Source organism: Hermetia illucens, chromosome 4 (genome assembly GCF_905115235.1).
Source record: "Hermetia illucens chromosome 4, iHerIll2.2.curated.20191125, whole genome shotgun sequence".
NCBI classification, from domain to species: Eukaryota; Metazoa; Arthropoda; class Insecta; order Diptera; family Stratiomyidae; genus Hermetia; species Hermetia illucens.
Genome location: NC_051852.1, coordinates 51662148 through 51681833, shown reverse-complemented (window position 1 = coordinate 51681833; position 19686 = coordinate 51662148). Strand labels below are relative to the sequence as shown.

Genomic DNA, 19686 nt, shown 5'->3' with positions numbered 1-19686 from the left:
TTTCAGATAGGGTCTTGAATGCAAGATTACATACCAGTTTATAGACTTTATTAGTAAAAATGCTTCGGAAACGCTTTCTATGCCTTCTATGGGCTACTGGATGCAGTTCGAGAGAGGCAATCTTTTAACCTATTATTATTTTTGCATTTTTATTTTTTTACTTGTTTTTGTGAAAAAGTAAGTAAAAATAGAATTCCTATTCAAAGTATCAAATCGATATTTACTTAGTTTAGTTTATTGGGAGGAGCCGCAGCTCCGAGCACTCAGGCCATTGTTAGGCCCATTGTATCATTCTATTCCCGTAGTTGCCTGCTTTAGCGAATCTTAGAACATTCTCCAGAGGCAGAGAGTGTGCAGATTCTTCATTGAAGAAAACCTTGCCAAGGTGTCTTCGTCTGAGATCTGAGGATGCCGGGCAGCTGCATAAAAAGTGCAGGACCGTCACCTCCTCCTCCACAAATTGGCTGCATATAGCCGAGGTCACTATTCCAATGTTTTCCATATGGTAATTTAAGGAGCAGTGTCTCGTTAAGAGCCATGTCCCACTTCTTAAGGGAGCTCTTGCCGGCAAGAGTTCAAATTTTTCCACACGCTTGCGTGAATCCTTGCATTTTCATCCTTCAGAGTAGACTTGAGGGGTAGATGGTCGGATTCCAAGAGCTGGTTCTGGCCCCACCATTGTGGATCCAGACCCTCGGCGAGCCAGTCTGTCAGCCTCCTAATTACCGGCGATGTTAGAGTGCCCGGCACCCACATCAGGAATGTTTCGTTCAGTCGAACAAGTTTCAGCAGCACCTGATGACAACTCCACGCCAACTGGCTTGATATGTCGTTGGCATTTAGTGCTGATAATGCCGCCCGACTATCGGAACAGATTCGAATGGTGCGACCCCTCCATTTTTGTCGCAGACATACCTCAGCTGCCAATGAAATGGCATATATCTCCGCCTGGAATACGGTCGGGCCAGTTCTATAATTGGATTCTCCGAGAACACCCCTGCGACCGATCCATTCTCCATGACTGACCCGTCGGTGAAGATTATTAGGTCTGTAATCTGAAAAGACTCATGGCCACTTGTCGACCATTCTTCTCTTTCGGTGATTACGACAGTGTATGTCTTTTCAGAGACGAATCTGGAAACCATATTCGTTTGGGTGAAAGTCCCCAGGTCTTATCTATCGCATTCCTACAGCACCAGAGCAATCTACAGGATTTCTGATATTGTTCCTGGACATGATGCTTCCACGTTAACTTGGACTCGAAATGTACTCCTAAGTAATTGACTGTTTGTGCCAGCTGGATTTCCGCCCCTGCTAAAGTGGGTAGCGTATAGCTGCCCCACCTGACGTTCCTAGTGAACATAACTAGTCCAGTCTTCCTAGCGTTCACCGTGAGTCCATTGCGGAGGCACCAGCTGGGGATTTCATGTAGAGTTGCATTCAAGGAACATTAACCACTAATGAGGGGGGACTCCAAGCTGAGTCCAGCCTGTCAGAACCTTCTCCTTCATCCATACCAGAAAAAATGGAAAGAAAAGACGAAAGCGCCACTGGTTTAGCTCCGGTATGTGAAAATGGTGCCAAGTGGTCCGGCCACCGTGAACCTTGGAAGGTGTCAAGCCGGCGGCAAAGGAAGGCACTGCGGAAGAAAGTGAGGCACTTTGGGAATGAGGACATGGACGTGGCTGCACAACTAGATGCAGTAAAGTTCAAATGGGTAATCCCGTGAGATCCACGCTGGATCGACCAGACTCCTCTCCATTTCTGACCGCTGCCGTGGGAGTTTCCTCAAGGGAGGTCAAAATGTCAAAGATACACTTTACCATCCTCCGGGAATGCCTGTAGGAAAAAATGCTGGAGCCCGGAACGAAGCCAAAGTTTTCGCGATGGGTTCTTTCACTTGGAGTTCACTGAAGAAGCTGCCTTGCACTGGCTCCAGCAGGTAATCCCGGTTGGCAGTCGGTCCAAGTTCACTGATTGATTGATTCAGGAGATTCTCAGGACATTCGGTTTATTTCCAATATATATGAGTGTAGTTATGCGGTGTTTCCAGCGCTTAATTATTTGAAATAATAAAAAACAATAGATCCGAATTCAACCTAGAGTCTACCGGCTATTTACTAATGAATAAGCTTTCGTAGGCGTCCATTTTGCTTACCTGCTTTAGCACCTTCAAATCATCGGCGCTTATTTTATGGCTGCTTTCCACGATATGTTTAGCCACCATAGATTTTGTAGGTTTTCGTTCGTTTTACCGTTTTTCGGTCCTTTTCCTTAGCCAGCTGGGATTTTAGCTGGTAGATACGACCTGATCCTACCCTTTGTACATCGAACCTTTTCAATGTCCGTTTTATTTGCTTGGGCAGATTTGAGAAGGTGATACTTGATTCTTTTAGTGCGGTAGAGGTTGATTGTTGGGTGTACAGTGTAGTCTCCTGTTAGATGCAGGATTTCCAGCGTCGGCCATTAGCCGAAACTAAAGATGAAGCTGTGACCGCTGCCAATCTGCTCGAAGAAGCTCATGGGATCTGCCCACCGCAACTGGTGTAGAAAAAGCGAGCGGTTGATTTTGCCAATTATAGAACCCAAAGAAAGGAAATATTCTAGACATTCTGGCTCCTCATTCGGTGATGGGTATCATCTTTCCTCGTTCAATTGACCTTCTCCCAATGAGAGTTCATCCCTTATATAACAGCAATATATTTACTTTTCTTACCCCTAGTATGTTTACAACCTTTGGGACAAACGTAGAAAGCAGCTCATATAAATTATGATTCGACGAAATCAAAAAGCCATCTAATTCCATTTGCAAGGTTCACCATTCGTTGCTGGTGAATTTGAACTGGATCTGAAGTTCTGATGTCCTCCGGAAAATACGACACTGTTTGCCTAGGGAAGATCTCATACCGTGTTGAGTTGTACTGAAACTGCTCGAAGTAGCAGATCTGCAGTAACTGCAAATGTAGTGACAAATCACTCTAAGGGGAGACCGGCTAGTTCAGCGGCTTTACTCCGTTTGAGTGAATTGGTGGTGGAAATGATTCCTCTTCTGCTGGGAGGAATAATCCGTGTCGGCAGGTTGCGGCGGCTAACCATGTATTCCACAAGAGGAGGAACCTTTCAGGACGTGATACGGTTAAGAATCGTAGCGAAGTATTCTTTCCCCTTCTTCACTTGTCGTCCTTCACAGGATTTTCGAAAAATTTGCCACCATATCTACGCTTTTTCATGATATGATATAGACTTCTTACAGTAACCGCGAATGATGGCGAGCTATACCCCACCAAGGGGCGTACATGGCGTACACAGAATCACACGTAGAGGCTTTACATTGGAGGAAAGTTACAATTTTTGTCCATTTAATCGGGAGAGGTGAAATTCGGGATTGGTTGGATTTATGCCGAGTCCCATATCTTGCAGCCTACAGGCACATTTTCTCAATGTGGTTTTCATAATTGCACTGGTAGGGGGGGAGGGGAGCATTTCTGACACCAATATCACCAAATTGTTGCCAGACGCCAGCATCTGCATCGCGCTTTTGTCAAATATGCATATAAGGATGTCTCTTGCAATAATATCTGTATATCTGAACTCTCCCGCCTTGCGGAGCCTTCAAATCAGGGAATTCCTTTCACCAACGGGAGGGGAGAGGAGGAAGGAAACTGTCAGTTCAAGGAACCCCCTGCCTTCCGGCTCCTCCACCGGTCGAGCTCTATCTTCTTAGCAACGAGAAGGGCCCGAATGTAATGGGCAACACGGCTCCACCTGTCAGCACTCCTCAGCATCTCTTCGACAATGTTGTCTGGAGAGAGGTCCCCCGTGTTTAAATAGAGCTGCTGACGAACCCCATCCCATCTTCCACAAGAAAAAAAAGCGTGGTGGGCGTCGTCCACAACTCCATTGCAAAACACACAATCCGGAGATCGTGCCTTTCTAATCTTGTGCAGCTAAGACTGAAAACTTCCATGCCTACTTAAAAATTGGGTAAGGAAATAGTCAGCCTCATCATGGTTCCGATTCAGCCACGCACTTAAGTTGTCGATGAGCTGCGCAGTCCATCTGCCTCTAGTTTCATGCCACGAGAGCTGCCACTCGTCTAGAGTGCGTTGCCGTTCTTCGCGAGCAACCACCTCCTTTGGCTCATCTCCCTTGCGCTTGTATATGGCTTGACGCTCCTTAGCAAGAAGGGCAATGGGGATCACTCCCGCGATCACCATCACGGCCGGATCAGAGACAGTGCGGTACGCAGACGCCACCCTCAAAGCTGCCCGTCTCTATACTTGCGCGAGGCGTTTATGATACCCATACCTCTGCGCCATAGAGCAGGACAGACTGCGTTGAACTCATCAGGAGACATCCCCAATGTTCGCCAGCGTATTAACGCCGAACCTCCAGCTGCAGCCTTGTTCGCTGCTGCTTTGATTTGATCAAAAAAGCTCATCTTTGAATCAAAAGTCAACCCGAGGTACTTTACCGCTGATTTTGACTCGATTGTCGACTCGCCGAACGATATGGGACGCAGGGTCGGAATTCTCTTTTTAGTCAGGATGACTACCTTGGGTTTTTTCCATTGCAAGGTTGAAACCATGAGTAGTCATCCGTCCGTTTACCCGTCGCATCAATATGCCGAGTCTGCTTTGCGCCTGTTCGACAGTGCGTCCAACAACAAGCGCTGCGACATCATCTGCATAGTCGACCAGGCGCGACTCTTCTGGCATGTCGAGTTTAAGTAGACTGTCATAGGTAGCATTCCAGAGGTTCGGCTCTAGGATGGATCCCTGTGCTATCCCCGACGTGACCTCCATCCTCCTTTGACCCTTTAGTGTTTCATACAGCAGGGAGCGGTTCCTCAGATAGTCTCTCAATATCCGTAAAAGATAGTTCGGCACGTTGAACGTATTGTCTAGTGTGCCTAGAATGTTTTTCCATCTTACGGAATTAAAGGCGTTTCTAACATCAAGCGTTACGGTCGGGTGTGACGGCTATGTGCCTCTGTTCGTTGAACGGCGTCCACGACTTGCATGCCGGGGAGATAAATCTCCGGCAGCGCGTATTGCTTCAGCGAGTCTATCTCTGATGAGCTTTTCGAGTACTTACCCAGCAGTGTCAAGCATACATAGTGGGCGGTATGAGGACGGCAATTCGGGGTCGTCTTTCCCTTTATGGATCAGCGCAATCCTCGCCACCTTCCAACGAGCAGGAAAAATGGCCTCTTTCAGGCAAACGTTGAATGCGCCGAGCAGTAGGTCTGGCCGGTATTGGAATACCAGTTTGTATACCTCTGCTGGAATACCATCGGGTCCTGGCGCCTTCTTGCATTTCATTCAGAGGACTGCCTGTTCCAACTCTTTTATAGAGAAAAGTGGATAGTCCTCTGCGCTCTCCGCGCACCATATTTTACCAATTCGGCTGTAATTCCACCGGCTTCAAGGGACTTATGGTTTTTAATTCGACGGATTGCACGGACTGTTTCTTCTATACTCGGTGGTGGTAGCATTTGACCGTCGTCTTCAGTTGGCGGAACCTCCACTCGCCGATGTTCTGGTTGTTGAACAGTTCATCAAAATACTCACTCCATTCCTCCAATATGCCCATTCTGTCGGGAATCAGATTTCCCTTTTTGTCTCGGCAGGATGAGCATCGAGGTGTATAAGGCTTCATCCTGCTGACTTGTTGGTAAAACTTCCGCGCCTGGTGCGGTTGCTCCCTGTACTTTTCTAGTTCACAGACTTGTTGGTTCTCGCAGGCTTCCTTTTTCCGTCTGTGAAGTCGCTTCTCCGCTCGACAGAGTTCGTGATAAGTCCGCGTCTGCCCACGTTCTTTGAGAATGCAACATTACCCGTTATGCGGCATTCTTCCGTTCCATTGTTAGCTTACATTCACCGTCAAACCAGCCGTTCCGACTTTTCTTGCGACTGTGGCGAAGTTAATTTTTGGGCGTTATCAATGATAATGCCCTTCAGGTGGATGTCAAGATCGCTTGTTGATGCTTCATCTCTAGGACATCTGTTAGCTGCGGCTATTGCGGCATCCATTTCTCCTTTATAGGTGTTACGGAGGGCTGTGTTATGAATGCGACCGACCGTTCACCCGTGCTAATTTCTTAGTAAAGAGCAGTTTCTGCAGCGTTGCTTTGGGGTAGGCATGTTGAGACTTGGAGAAGGGTGTTCTCTCCATAATTGTCCTTAAATAGATGTCCAAGATGCTACCATGAAAGAGGTGAGGCTGATTGGTTGAAAATTCTTCACGGACATATGGTTGCACCTGGGCGTTTTCGGTGTGAAAACCACACGCATGTCTTTAAGTGTGTGATACGTATCCCAAAGAGATACAGCTGTTTCTGTATAATGACTGGCATTATGCCATCTAGAGATTTAAATGCAGAGAAGTTTGATAACTTCACATGATTAGGACTGTATACGCGCCAAGCGGTGCTACTCGCTGACAGGAAAGTGCGTTTGAACTAGCAGGAAGGATAGGGCCCTATGTCCCTTGCCCAGAATCGTACTGGGTCTCGTAGATTCGCTAATGCTTTCAATGTTCTGACAATAGTTCAACAGGTGTTGAAGATTAATGTTGCGAATTGCACAGCGGAGAGTTTTTTCTTGATAACTTGACCAAGCATCTTCCAGTCGCAGTCGAAGTGTTAGAGACCTCTTCAGTAAGATCTAAACTCAAAAGTAGCTGACTTTGGTCTGAGCAGGATCTCTGCTCAGGCAGTCTCCAGTACTGCACCCCAAAAGTTTCATTGTCGGGTAGTAGAGTAATATGAAGATTGGCCTTCTTTGCTGAGATGGTGGACGTCAAATATTTTAGTAGTAGTAACAGTATTGCATGTAGTTCTTCTAGTGGAGCTGATTGATCGTGAGAAGATATACATGTTCCCCACTTTGACCTGATCCAGTTTGACCTCGGTTACGTCGCTATAATTCAAGTCTGGACACTGAAAAACGCACAGGTTCTTCCTGGCGAGGATGCTTGCTTTAGGCCTTTAACGATCATTGTCTCTTGTGCTGTGGAATAAATTGAAATATCTGTTTTGGAGCCCTTTGTGGTTTGGCCGCCAGGGCTCTTGTATTAATGCGAATTGGGGGTCTTCCTCTAAGGGGAAGAGCAGATGAGGCGCACTTCGTGTACTGCAGATTTACGTGCGCTTAGCATGATATGCTTGCGTAGGGGAATTCGTCAGTCCCCGTCGGACGATAGATCTCCATCTTCTCTAACAGCTTGTTGGCGGCCTCCACTGAATGGAGGTGGCCGCCCGGAGCAAAACACCTTCAGTTTTGCGTTACTGACTTCGAACCACACTTTATAATTCGCCTTTTCTAGTGCCTCCAGGCACTCTCCATTTATGCGGAGCAGAAAAGTTTGACTGTACGCCTGGGGTTCCTCCTAGTTGATAACCACTCATTCATCCGTGGGGATCCTGGGGTTTTGAAGACAGAATGCATAGACGAACTTGCCCTTATCCATGCGGATCTTTGGCAACCAGATGCGAGCAACTGGATGGCCTTAAGCTCTTCCAGGCGTTGCTGATCTGAGCGTTCATCCCATTCGCTTTGTCGTGCCGGAGATACTAACTGGCCTTGAGTTTTAGTTCTAGAATTTCTAAGTTGCCTTATTCTTCCCAGACATTGGCCAGCTCCCTATTCCAGTAGCTTAAATGTATATCGGGATAACTCTTCCGCAAAACACCGTAAATATATATGGCACCATTAAATATAGTATACCTCCCCTATGTAAAGAATCAAATATCCTTTATTTCGAATAGCTCTAAACAAGCCCCGATAAAACACAATTTTCCTCAGATGCAACGAAAATAAATGCAAATCGGTTTGTATGAATAAAATGCTCAAATATTTGATGTTGTCTCGGGTAATATCCTTCCGCTTGAATTAGACTGCAACTTGTCGTTTTAATATTCATCTCCTTTATCACAGGAGAAGATGATATTACACCGTATCTAAGCATGTCAAAGGGTTGGTGAGTGTTTCTGAGTGCCATCTCAATTTTTCATAAAATTCCGGGTGCACTTTATGTGTGGTTCCGGTGTATATATATATTCGCTGAAACTAGGGCTGGCACAAGTGGCTAAGTGCATTCATCGACTTTTATGATGCCACTCAATTTTCCTTCGTAGGAACATCATTATTTGTCGACATTAAATTTCAGAACGTTCCGTGATACACGTAAACGTAAATTTTATGAAATATTACAGACAAATGTCGGAAATGAAGTGGATAAGAGTCGTAAATTGAACCGACGAGAACATGCAATCTGGGAGTAGCGTACAGCGATTCATCTCTTCCAGGATATCAGGATATTTCAAGTGCCTTTTTGTTTGACTTGTAGATATTACATTCATCTGTATCTCCGCCTTTTTACGACCCGATATCCGACAGCTTCAAACTTCCGTACTCACTGATTCCTTCGCATTTACATAATTCAAACGAAATATCCAATTGTATATGAGAATCCAGTGGTTATGGCTTTCGTAGAGAATTCTTCTAGGGCGTAAAGGTATCGTGAAGGACTTGACGTCGAAAGGATTGACGATGGAATATAAATAAATTCCGGAAACCAAATTTCTTCATTGCAAATATTGAAATAGTTACTGATCGTAATTTCAATATATAATGACGTCAGAAGGCCCACAATTTACGATTTAAAGTTTTGGGAATATAATCATGAAGAATTTTTGATGAAATTTGATACATTTAAGGAACAATCTTCATCAATAACGAGCAGATGGCAAAATGAAAGTTCCAAAACATAATCTAAATATTCAGTTGGTTCAATAAATGATAACCAACGGGTAGTTATGGAAGGGCGAACTGGGACAATGTGAGGAAGATTCCTAGAATTCCATGAAGCGACTTCCCATCTAGACTTTTTCTGGATAAGTGTGCATAACATCACTTGTTAAAAGCTTCCCATAGCAACGTAAAAGAATGTAAGGTCACATACATATGCTACTGTTATTTTCTCCTTTTGTGGGGGATGTTGAATTTCATTCTACATTATCTAGTAACTTCGGATAATGAAGGACAACGGGAGCAGAATCTAACTGGGTTAGATCTTCAGAGCCAGCCAGACAGAAACTACTCTCCCTATAACCAGAGGTCCCTTTGAGATCTCCAAAGGATTGCTCATTTTATGCTCTGACTGAGTGTAGCAAGAGCCTGCCGGTTCTTTCTCCTCTCTGCACCATCCACAATGCGAATTGTAGAGTATATCGAGCCTGGCGACGTGGTCTCCTATAGGCTAGTGCCGCGTGTTTACATTCGTACGTGTCTAGCCCAAAAGCTCTCGCGAACGGGTTTTGTTGTAGGAGAACCAGATTCTTTTGACTTTTTGACGGTTCAGAGGAACGCATCCACCGGCAGGCCTACAGAGCCTCAGTAGCATTTGCTAATACGGTCCTTTGTAGTAGGGCAATACGTCAGGATGTGACCAACGACGGTAGTGTACAACTTCATCCCAAAGATGTTCGTAGGCTAGAGAGGTTTTCTTAACCGTCAGTTCTATGTTCAATATACGACTTAACTTAGGATCCAGTATCGTATCAAAATACTTTACATTGGGAGAAAATGCCAATCTTTACTCATTTAACCGCAACACATGCAATTCGGTTTTTCTTGATTTGGTTGTAAATGCATCGTCTTCATTTTGGTTAGATTTATGCTGACTGAGTTTTGCATCCTACAGACACACCTTTCTAAACGTGCCATCTTTAATTCCACTTACAATGGAAGGAAATATTCCTAACGCCAATCTCACCAAATTGTCGGCATACGCCACCACTTTCACCCTGTTGTTTAGTATCCTTACAATTTTATCCCTGGCAATCAACACCAGCACTTGTCAATTGACTATCTCCCAGATCAGGATGGATTATCCGGATAATATCCATTAAGTAAGATATCCCTCTCTAATCATATTTTGGTTGGTAGTCTTCTCACGTTACTGAATGTTTCTTCTATATTTCGGATATATACTTGTACTGTAACCGTTCTAATTAGAAATTTGGAGCAAAGCGACCTCTCTATGATTACCGTTAGGGTTTTCAGGACTAAAGAGCTGAGGCTCGCACTTCTCCAGGAATCCGGTACTTCTCCAAATGAAATAGAGCTCTGATAAATCTCTACAAGCCTCGGTATAACACTTCATTGCTGCTTACGTATATGCGGAGAAGCTGCTTATTGTCAAGTTGATTTTACCGTGGCTAATTGCCGATTGGATAATCTCTAACAATTGGGGTTGCATAACCTCCAAGCCAGCTTCTAACTCACAGTCCTCCTCGCCGGTGGTAAAATTTGTCCGTATGCTATGTTCCTTTGTTAGAATCTGGCTGAATAATTCAGCTAGGACCGCTTGCTGGTAGTCTTGATGGCCGAATTATACTTCATAAGACAGGACAAGAGCACCGGGGAGTTTGGTTTTGATAGCGTGATCGAAATTCCTCAGGTCGATCCTCCTGGGATCTCTGAAAGGGTATTAGACACTTTCCGATTCTTCATCCTGAAAGTCCCATTGTCGGTTAGAAGGGCGATATCGAGGATCTCCTTCCAACTGCAACATTTCCCGAGCTGAGGCAATGAAAGTTTCAAGTCCTGCTTATGTTATACACTGATAGTTGTGTGCTAATAATAAAATTGAAGAGGGGTTTATTTTTTTCATTGACTTGCGAACTGACCCAAAACGTGTGCCTCGTATTGACATCGCAGCTTAGAAACAGGGTAGCCCATGGAAGCAGATCGATGAACGGAAGCGGTTGCATGATCTCTTGGCCGCTGGAAGTGAAGGCGAGCGCAACACGGTCGAACTCCGATACCGTGCAAAATCCCGGGAAGTTCAGCATAGTGTGCCGTGACAAAAGGGAATTTTCTGTTGTGGCGATCAAGGAAACGAACGATGCACTAAAATGTAATAACTCCAGAAATGTATACCGCATCACGAAAAAACTTAAATGTTGCCGCAAATTTTTCTATGGTCCTGTGAAGGATGATGACGGTCGACTCCTCATTTACGATGACGAGCAACTGAAGAGGTGGACAGGTAGCCTGGTTCCCGTTCTGGATTCTCCTGTATTGATCATATCATTACTATGCGGATGATTTTAGAACAGCGTGCGAAATTTAGACCTTCGCTTCACCTGCTCTTTATCGATTTCGATAGCGTCAACAGAGAGTGCATCCGCAGTGTTGTATGCAGGAGGGGCATTTTGGAGAAACTAAAAGTCATTATCAGAGCTTCATATGATGGCGCAAAATTTCACGTCTTGCACCGGAGTAAAATCTTGGAGGATTTTAGGGTTCTCAGTCTGCTGACAGTGGCACCGAACTAGATGTTGCCCGACGCATTAACAGCACTAGATCCGTTTTGGCTGCTCTGTCTAAGATTTAGAAATGCAGTTATCTCAACACCAAAATGAAGCTAAGACTGTTCTACACTAACATTCTTTCTGTATTGCTATGTGGAAGTAGCGCGTAGAAAGAGACTCGACTATCACTCGAAAGCTCCAAGAATTCGGCAACACCTGTCTGCGTCGTATCATAGGGGTACGCTGACCTACTACTATTACAAACGCAGCAGCAGAAATGGCAGTGGATAGATTACACATTAAGAAGACAATTGTATTTTTGGCTGCGCATTCTGGCACAGAGCAGGAGAGAATGAATTCGGGCGCCTCCGGAAGTCGTGGCTAGCTGCTTAGCAGTTCTTATTCTGTACAATGAGTGTACGTTCCATGAGAAGATGCGCAAATCGTTTGAATTTGGTCGTTGCCGGGTCCAGTGTTGTGTTATTAGTAAAAGTCCGAGAGTCCTTCGTAACTAACGATTTTCCGAACCTAGGGTACTCATCATCATCAACGGCGCAACAACCGGTATCCGGTCTAGGTCTGCCTTAATAAGGAACTCCAGACATCCCGGTTTTGCGCCGAGGTTCACCAAATCGATATCCCTGAAAGCGGTCTGGCGTCCTGACTTACGCCATCGCTCCATCTTAGGCAGGGTCTGCCTCGTCTTCTTTTTCTACCATAGATATTGCCCTTATAGACTTTCCGGGCTGGATCATCCTCATCCATACGGATTAAGTGGCCTGCCAACCGTAACCTATTGAGCCGGATTTTATCCACAACCGGACGGTCATGGTATCGCTCATAGATTTCGTCATTATGTAGGTTACGGAATCGTCCATCCTCATGTAGGGGGCCAAAAATTCTTCCGAGGACTCTTCTCTCGAACGCGGCCAAGAGTTCGCAATTGTTCTTGCTTAGAACACAAGATTCCGAGGAATACATGAGGACTCGCAAGATCATAGTCTTGTACAGTAAGAGCTTTGACCCTATGGTGAGGCGTTTGGAGCGGAACAGTTTTTGTAAGCTGAAATAGGCTCTGTTGGCTGACAACAACCGTGCGTGGATTTCCTCATCGTAACTGTTATCGGTTGTGATTTTCGACCCTAGATAGGAGAAATTATCAACGGTCTCGAAGTTGTATTCTCCTATCCTTATTTTTCCTGTTTGACCAGTGCGGTTGGTTGGTTGGTTTTCGATGCTGACGTTGCCACTATACACTTTGTCTTGCCTTCATTGATGTGCAGCCCAAGATCTCGCGCCAATCGCCGCCTGCTCGATCTGGATGAAGGCAGTTTGTACGTCTCGGGTGGTTCTTCCCATGATGTCGATATCGTCAGCATAGGCCAGTAGTTGGGTGGACTTGAAGAGGATCGTACCTCTTGCATTTACCTCGGCATCACGGATCACTTTCTCCAGGGCCAGGTTAAAGAGGACACATGATAGCGCATCCCCTTGTCGTAGACCGTTGTTGATGTCGAATGGTCTTGAGAGTGATCCTGCTGCTTTTATCTGGCCTCGCACATTGGTCAGGGTCAGCCTAGTCAGTCTTATAAGTTTCGTCGGGATATCGAATTCTCTCATGGTCATGTACAGTTTTACCCTGGCTATGCTATCATAGGCGGCTTTAAAGTCGATGAATAGATGGTACAACTGTTGTCCATATTCCAACAGTTTTTTCATCGCTTGCCGCAGAGAGAAAATTTGATCTGTTGCTGATTTGCCTGGAGTGAAGCCTCTTTGGTATATTGGCCCATACCATGTTCTGGCGGTATGGGGCTATCCGGCCTAGCAAGATAGCGGAGAATATTTTATAGATGGTACTCAGCAACGTGATACCTCTATTATTGCTGCACTGTGTGATATCTCCCTTTTTATGTATGAGACAGATATGCCTCGTTGCCAATCGAGCCTGGGATACTAGTCGGTACAATTTGTCCTGTTTTTAGGCGCGGGAGATTCTCACTCATCCATCTCCGTCTGCAGTTTTTCATTGAGAAAGAACTCTCAGCCATCGCCTCGTAGAGGTTGAGATAGGGTTTGGTAGTAGAGCTGTTAGCGTCCCTGGTTTTATTTATTGTAAGTACCGATCTGTGTGTGGACTCTGGGATTTATTTTACTACGCTATCGCCATGCAAGTAGTGGGTTTGACACTTTTTTCACATATAATAGACCTGCCTACTGGAAATTTAGACTTCTAATTTTTTTTCGGAATGAGGCATGTAAGTGTCAGGCAGTAATTGATCAGAAGAAGGTGCTCTATCCGGTTCTATCTTTCGCTCTTCTGCCTAGCAGCATCCTTGAAGTTATGTTGAAATTTTTTTGGACACTAAGTTATTTTCGGACCTTAGTACCAATTTATGGTTCAATAGGAAGCCAAAAGGATAATTTTTGAACGTGTTTGTCTTAGCGTATTACAGTATGCTCCCGGCTTCAAATAAAATTTGAAGCTTTGCAGACATTTTTGACCTGAAGGCGGTCCTTTGACTCATCTCTTGAGGGCTGGGTTCCAATATCATAAGTGGCATATACTATATAGAGTCCATGGTTTACTGCCGGATCTTATGCCCTGTGATTAGTAGGCATCAGGTTTGTATCAGTGCTATTATATCTTCTGAGATGCCTAAACGTTTCTCTAGATTTCCTTTGTATATTGGATGTGTCCCAAGATTTTGTAATCTGAGCGATGCTATATGCATACTCATCACTTTTCAGTACGCTTTCCAGAATTCATTTCCTTTCATAGTTTTTATATCCTTTCGCAATATTCTAAAAACAACATGGGGAACTCCTCATCTTCGCCAAAACTCCCTCCCTGTTTAATAAAAACACAAAACTTAATTGTATTATCGTCGACATTCTGTTTTCACAAGAAATTCAACCAATATTTTGTCGGAGATTTAAAAGGACAGGTACAAGACAGGACTCGTTGTAAAGTATAAGGTATGTAAGGACAGGTGAGCCGACAGGCCTACAGCGTTCTGTTTGGTTAGCTCGGTGGGTCCCTGGGTTCACAAATATTTCTCTTTGTTTTGCTACCTTTTTCAACCCTTTCCATATTACTGGGATGAAAAACACTCCTCAGGCTCTACTTCCTTATCGTTGTATCAATACAATTTTTTTCTTCTTTTAAATTTTCCATGGGAAGGGAAAAAATTGATTAATGTCAGTTGAAAGGAGGAGAAGGGTATTCTGATGGTAACAACTTTTTATTGTTTTGTGTTATTGAAGACTTGAAGGGAAGCGCCAATGGAACGTTGAAGACATCTTTAGAGATGAAATGGGTTTTCATCCTTCGCACACGCTTAACTAAAATTTTATTTTGCGAGGATGTGGGTAAATGAGTTTTCAAGCAGGTGAATGACCATATTGTGCGCTTTGACGAGCTTCCTTTGTAGGTTTATATGTATCCGTCAAAGTGAGTTAGCTGGGTAACAAGGCTAGAGCGAAACACCTATTAAAAATGTCTATTGAGATGACGAGAACGTGTTGCCATGGCTTCCGTTAGCACATTTTTTAAATAGACAAATGGATCTTTATGATTTGTGAAAAGTTTTCGAAGAGTTGTTCTGAGTTTCAGAGTATTTCTATCCAATTTTCCTGAGAAGCTTCAGAACAATATTTGCTTTCATCGTGGGAGCACAAGCATGTCTGAATGCCATTACACCTGGTATACGTCACCGACTTACGTAGGCGAAATTTTTCTATTGTTACTACTTTCGGCTATGGAGAAAGGAAATTTCATTTATTTTATGAAAGAGAGTAAATATATCCTTTCGGAGCTTTAGATATTTTATTCTTTTCTAAGTCTGAGTAATTTGAGTCATTCCAAATATTAAATGATTTAATACAGGGTGCGGTAGCATAACTTCCTTTTTTCAAAACTCAATAAAAACTATTGTATGCATCGGAAAATATTTATTTATTTTTTATAATGTAGGTACATGTCTAAAGTTTTTATTTACATTGTTTTGAAGATCTGTTAGGTGACGTCCCCCATTCTCCATACATTGCGTAAACCGATTTCTGGCGTTTGTCATGTCTTTTGTTAGCATAGCAGGTGTTATGTTGGCAATTTCTTCTTGGATGTTGGTCTTCAAATCTTGTAGGGTTCTTGGATGGTTCACATAAACACGGGATTTCAAAAAAACCCATAGAAAAAATCACAAGGGGACAGATCGGGAGAGCGTACCGGCCATTCCAAATCGCCTCTAATTGAGATAAAGGCGCTCTGGAAAGTGTTCCCTCAAAACAGCCATCGATGCTCTTGAAGTGTGTGCTGTTGCACCGTCTTGTTGGAATCAAGTGTCCCCCAAATTCAAATTTTCTAGCCGTGGGAAAAAAAAATTCTGTAGCATGTTTACATACCGGTCCGAATTCACTGTCACTGTAACCTCATTTTCCTTAAAAAACCAGGGACCAATAATTCCAGCTGAGGAAATTGCACACCACACTGTGACTTTGGGTGAATGCAAAGGCTTTTAATGCAATTCTCGAGGGTTCGTGTCAGCCCAGTAGCGCATGTTTTGTTTGTTAACCGACCCACACAAATGAAAATGGGCTTCATCGCTAAAAAAAAACAATAGCACCCTCGGGAACGACATCAAGAAGAAGCTCACACGCGTTCATCCGAGAATTGAAGTCACGTTCTGAAAGTTCCTGCACTATCGCCATTTTATAGGGATGAAAATGAAGATCATCATGAAGAATTTTTCTCACAGAACGATCGGATAGTCCAAGGGCAGATGCGTGTTTGCGCGCAGAAGGCCGTGGCGATCGCAACATTGACGCTCTCACTGCTTCAATGTTCTCAGGTGATCTAACGGGCCGAGGGACTCCAGTTCTTCCTTTTGTCGCACTTGCAGTTTGTCTGAATGTAGTGACCCATGTAACAATTGATTTGCGGTCTGGGACGGGAGCCAACGGGGCTAAATTAAAGCGATTCCGAAATGCACGCTGTGTTGCAATAACCGAACATCCGCTTGATAAGTAAACCTCAACGGCAAAGGCACGCTCCTCACTATTCCAACGCCTGATGGCGACTGAACCGTGTCGGGACAAAACTTTACAGTATCCTCTCTTGAACGAGACCACTAGCGCTCCGCTATGAGATCAACTTACTAAGTGGCACGCATTTTAAAAAAGGAAGTTATGCTGCCGCACCCTGTATTATAGTTGCTATAGTTGTTATAGAATTAAATAGCGGGAAGGAATCATATAGGTGCAGTTAAATCGTAGACATTATACCTTTAATTTTGTTAAGATTTCGACTGTTAACCAGTCATCATTATCAACGGCGCAACAACCGGTATCCGGTATAGGCCTGCCTTAATAAGGAATTCCACACATCCCGGTTTTGCACCGAGGTCCATCAATTCGATATCCCTAAAACCTGTCTGACGTCCTGGCCTACGCCATCTTAGGCAGGGTTTGCCTCGTCTTCTTTTTCTACCATAGATATTGCCCTTATAGACTTTCCGGGCTGGATCATCCTCCTCCATACGGATTAAGTGACCCGCCCACCGTAACCTATTGAGTCGGATTTTACCTACAACCGAACGGTCATGGTATCGCTCATAGATTTCGTCATTGTGTAGGCTACGGAATCGTCCATCCTCATGTAGGGGACCAAACATTCTTCGGAGGATTCTTCTCTCGAACGCGGCCAAGAACCCAAGTTTCCGAGGAATGAGGACTGGCAAGATTATAGTCTTGACCCTATGATGAAACGTTTCGGTTAACCAGTACTCTTCTAAAAATTTACAATAGTCTCAATATAGTACAATACAATTGTACAATCGAGTTTCCTCCAGAAATCTTTTTTCTCCAAAACGAAGTGGATATTTATGAAATTCAAGCTTGCTATTCTGTACCAGAGCGGTGTGAAAAGAGCAGGATTAATTGCTTTTTCTTCCATACCGTACATTGGAACATAGGTAATATATTGAGAGAGGATATATTACGGATAATGCTACGTAGTGAGATCCGTTGCAGCAAGATGGCAGGCGAGTGAAGCTCTAAAATTGCGAGGCTCAGAAAAGTTGAGGAGGAGGGAAAATGTCCCGGGAAGACATGGAGAAAGCTGAAATATCCCTCCTGGATTTGTCTATGATAACAAATAGGTACGAATTGCGTGTTGTGCCTGTTATTGGGGTTTATGGCAATTATATATATTTCTAATAGTATACCCAAACAAATCTAATTTCATAGTACGACTTGAAACTTTTGCCAAAGGTACTTTGCGCAGAACAGTAGAGGAAGAGCGCATCTCAGGGAGTTCTGACAACCTTATTAGAATCGATTCGATGTCTATCTGTCACACCCGATTTATTCGGCAACGAAGCTATTTTGGTAAGAATATGTCGTCTGTAAATCCCTTTACATACAGCGAGTGGCGCCATTTTGTGTTGAGTTTAAGGGTGGTCTCCCCATACATGTGAAAGAAGGGTGTACATTTTTTTCACAGAATATAGTCATGTGTGGTATCAATTTGAAGGTTTGAATTAGTACTTTTCGAAATTGACCATGTTTCTGACATTGGATGAAACTTAGGGGAGTGAGGGCTTAATATGTATGCCCCAAAACGTGTAACAGATCTCATTCTCATAACCTATCCAACGGAAAATCAGAAAAATTTCATGATGGTGCAGCTGTAGAAAATCTAGCTCTCAAAATACATCCCATTCCGATATCTGCTAATAGCATATTACCATATTTCTGAAATTTACCTGAAAACCCCCCTTACGTTTATCCTAGACGTGCAAAATCATAAGTAAGAAATATAATACACAATTTTGGAAAAAATTGAAAAAAATCTAGTTGTTATTAACAAAGCAATCTAAGTCCTGTATAGCGTAATGATCATATAAAGCGAACTCATATGAACGGCGGAATCGGGTATATCAAGTATAATTTCAATTTTTAGCTATGTGCGAATGCAAAAGCGTGCATAGGAAATTTCTCATGCAAGATGAACACAAAATCTTTATACCCAAAGCGTCCAGCTTCCGGGATTTCGACTTGTTATTAGCAGCATCCCTTTGATGTGATCTTCAATGATTTGATATTCATAATGTGGGGTTGAATCAGTAGTTTCTGCCCTGCAGAAAACCGGTTAAAAGTTGGGTCCTTTACCTTAAACGAACCAACTAAATCCAGAATTTTTCTTTAATTTATCGGGTCATCAATGAGTGGATGCTGCCTCAAAGCTGCCTAAATCACATGAGTGAAACACTAAAAATTAGCTTGTTTTAGCTTCAAATTTCTTTTTGGATTGCTGGATGGAGATGACATTAGTCTCTAAGTTTGTTTCTTGACAAAACTGGCCTATTTGTTTCATCTTTATATGCTTGTTGCCTTATCTGAACGCAGCAAGTATCTGCGTATCTGGAAGCTAATGTGTCGAGCGGCATGAAGTTCGTTGCCACCATCAGCTGTAATTGCTTATTATTGCCGACAGGAATAGTGTGATAACCTGTCATACCGAAACGCTTTGTTTTGTTGGTATTTATCTTTAGTACAACTTTCCTTAATTCGTGTTCCAAAACTAGATGAGAAAACTCGCTGAAATCGGTCGATGTTGAATTTGGGGATGACCAACCATAAGTCATAAAATGGCAATCCGTCCGAGGTCGATGTCAGCATCTTTTTTATTATGCACATTCAGAAGACGACTTCTGAATCTACTACTGGTCGCAAAGTAGTCAATCTGATTGTTCGTATGGTGTTAGTCAATTGAAACCCAAGTGACCTTATGGCAAGCTCTGTGCTGATGTGAACAATGTGCCACCAATGACGAAGCGAGGGACACTGCAGAAATCCACAGACCTATCATTATCATGACGGTCAGCAAGACCATGTTTATCCATCACATGTCTGAGAAAGATTCTGTCAGAAATTGGCTCTCAGGTAAAGAGAGCCATTAGTAACAATTAGATCGCCAATTCATCTCTGCTACACTTTCCGGAGAATAAAAGCGTAGTGTCGCAAAATGGGCGGAGTACTCTCCAGCTTCACAATCTCGCTTCGCTTAGGTCCAGAATGTCCAGCTAATATTGCTGGAATCCTGTCTTGACTTGGAGCATTTGGGGGTATTCGATACCGTTCTTGATTAGCGTGCGCACATTCCAGAGATCAATTATTTACCATTTTTGATAGTCAAAGGCTGTAATTATGAGGTCAGTCTCTATCCGAGGCGTTCTTGATGTATCGGTAGCAGTACAGGTTGCCTTTAGTCGCCTTTTACGACAAGCAGGGAATGCTTTGACTGCATTCCTTAACCAAAACTGATAGGGCAGTTCAACCCAGGGTTACGCTAGCGATATTGT

At 43.7% G+C, this 19686-nt stretch overlaps 1 protein-coding gene across 1 annotated transcript in view; it reads left to right on the top strand.

The window, feature by feature from the left end:
• The window catches only part of LOC119653576 (allatostatin-A receptor), a 779896-nt gene that overhangs the window by 28931 nt on the left and 731279 nt on the right, over positions 1 to 19686 (top strand). The window lies entirely within an intron of this gene.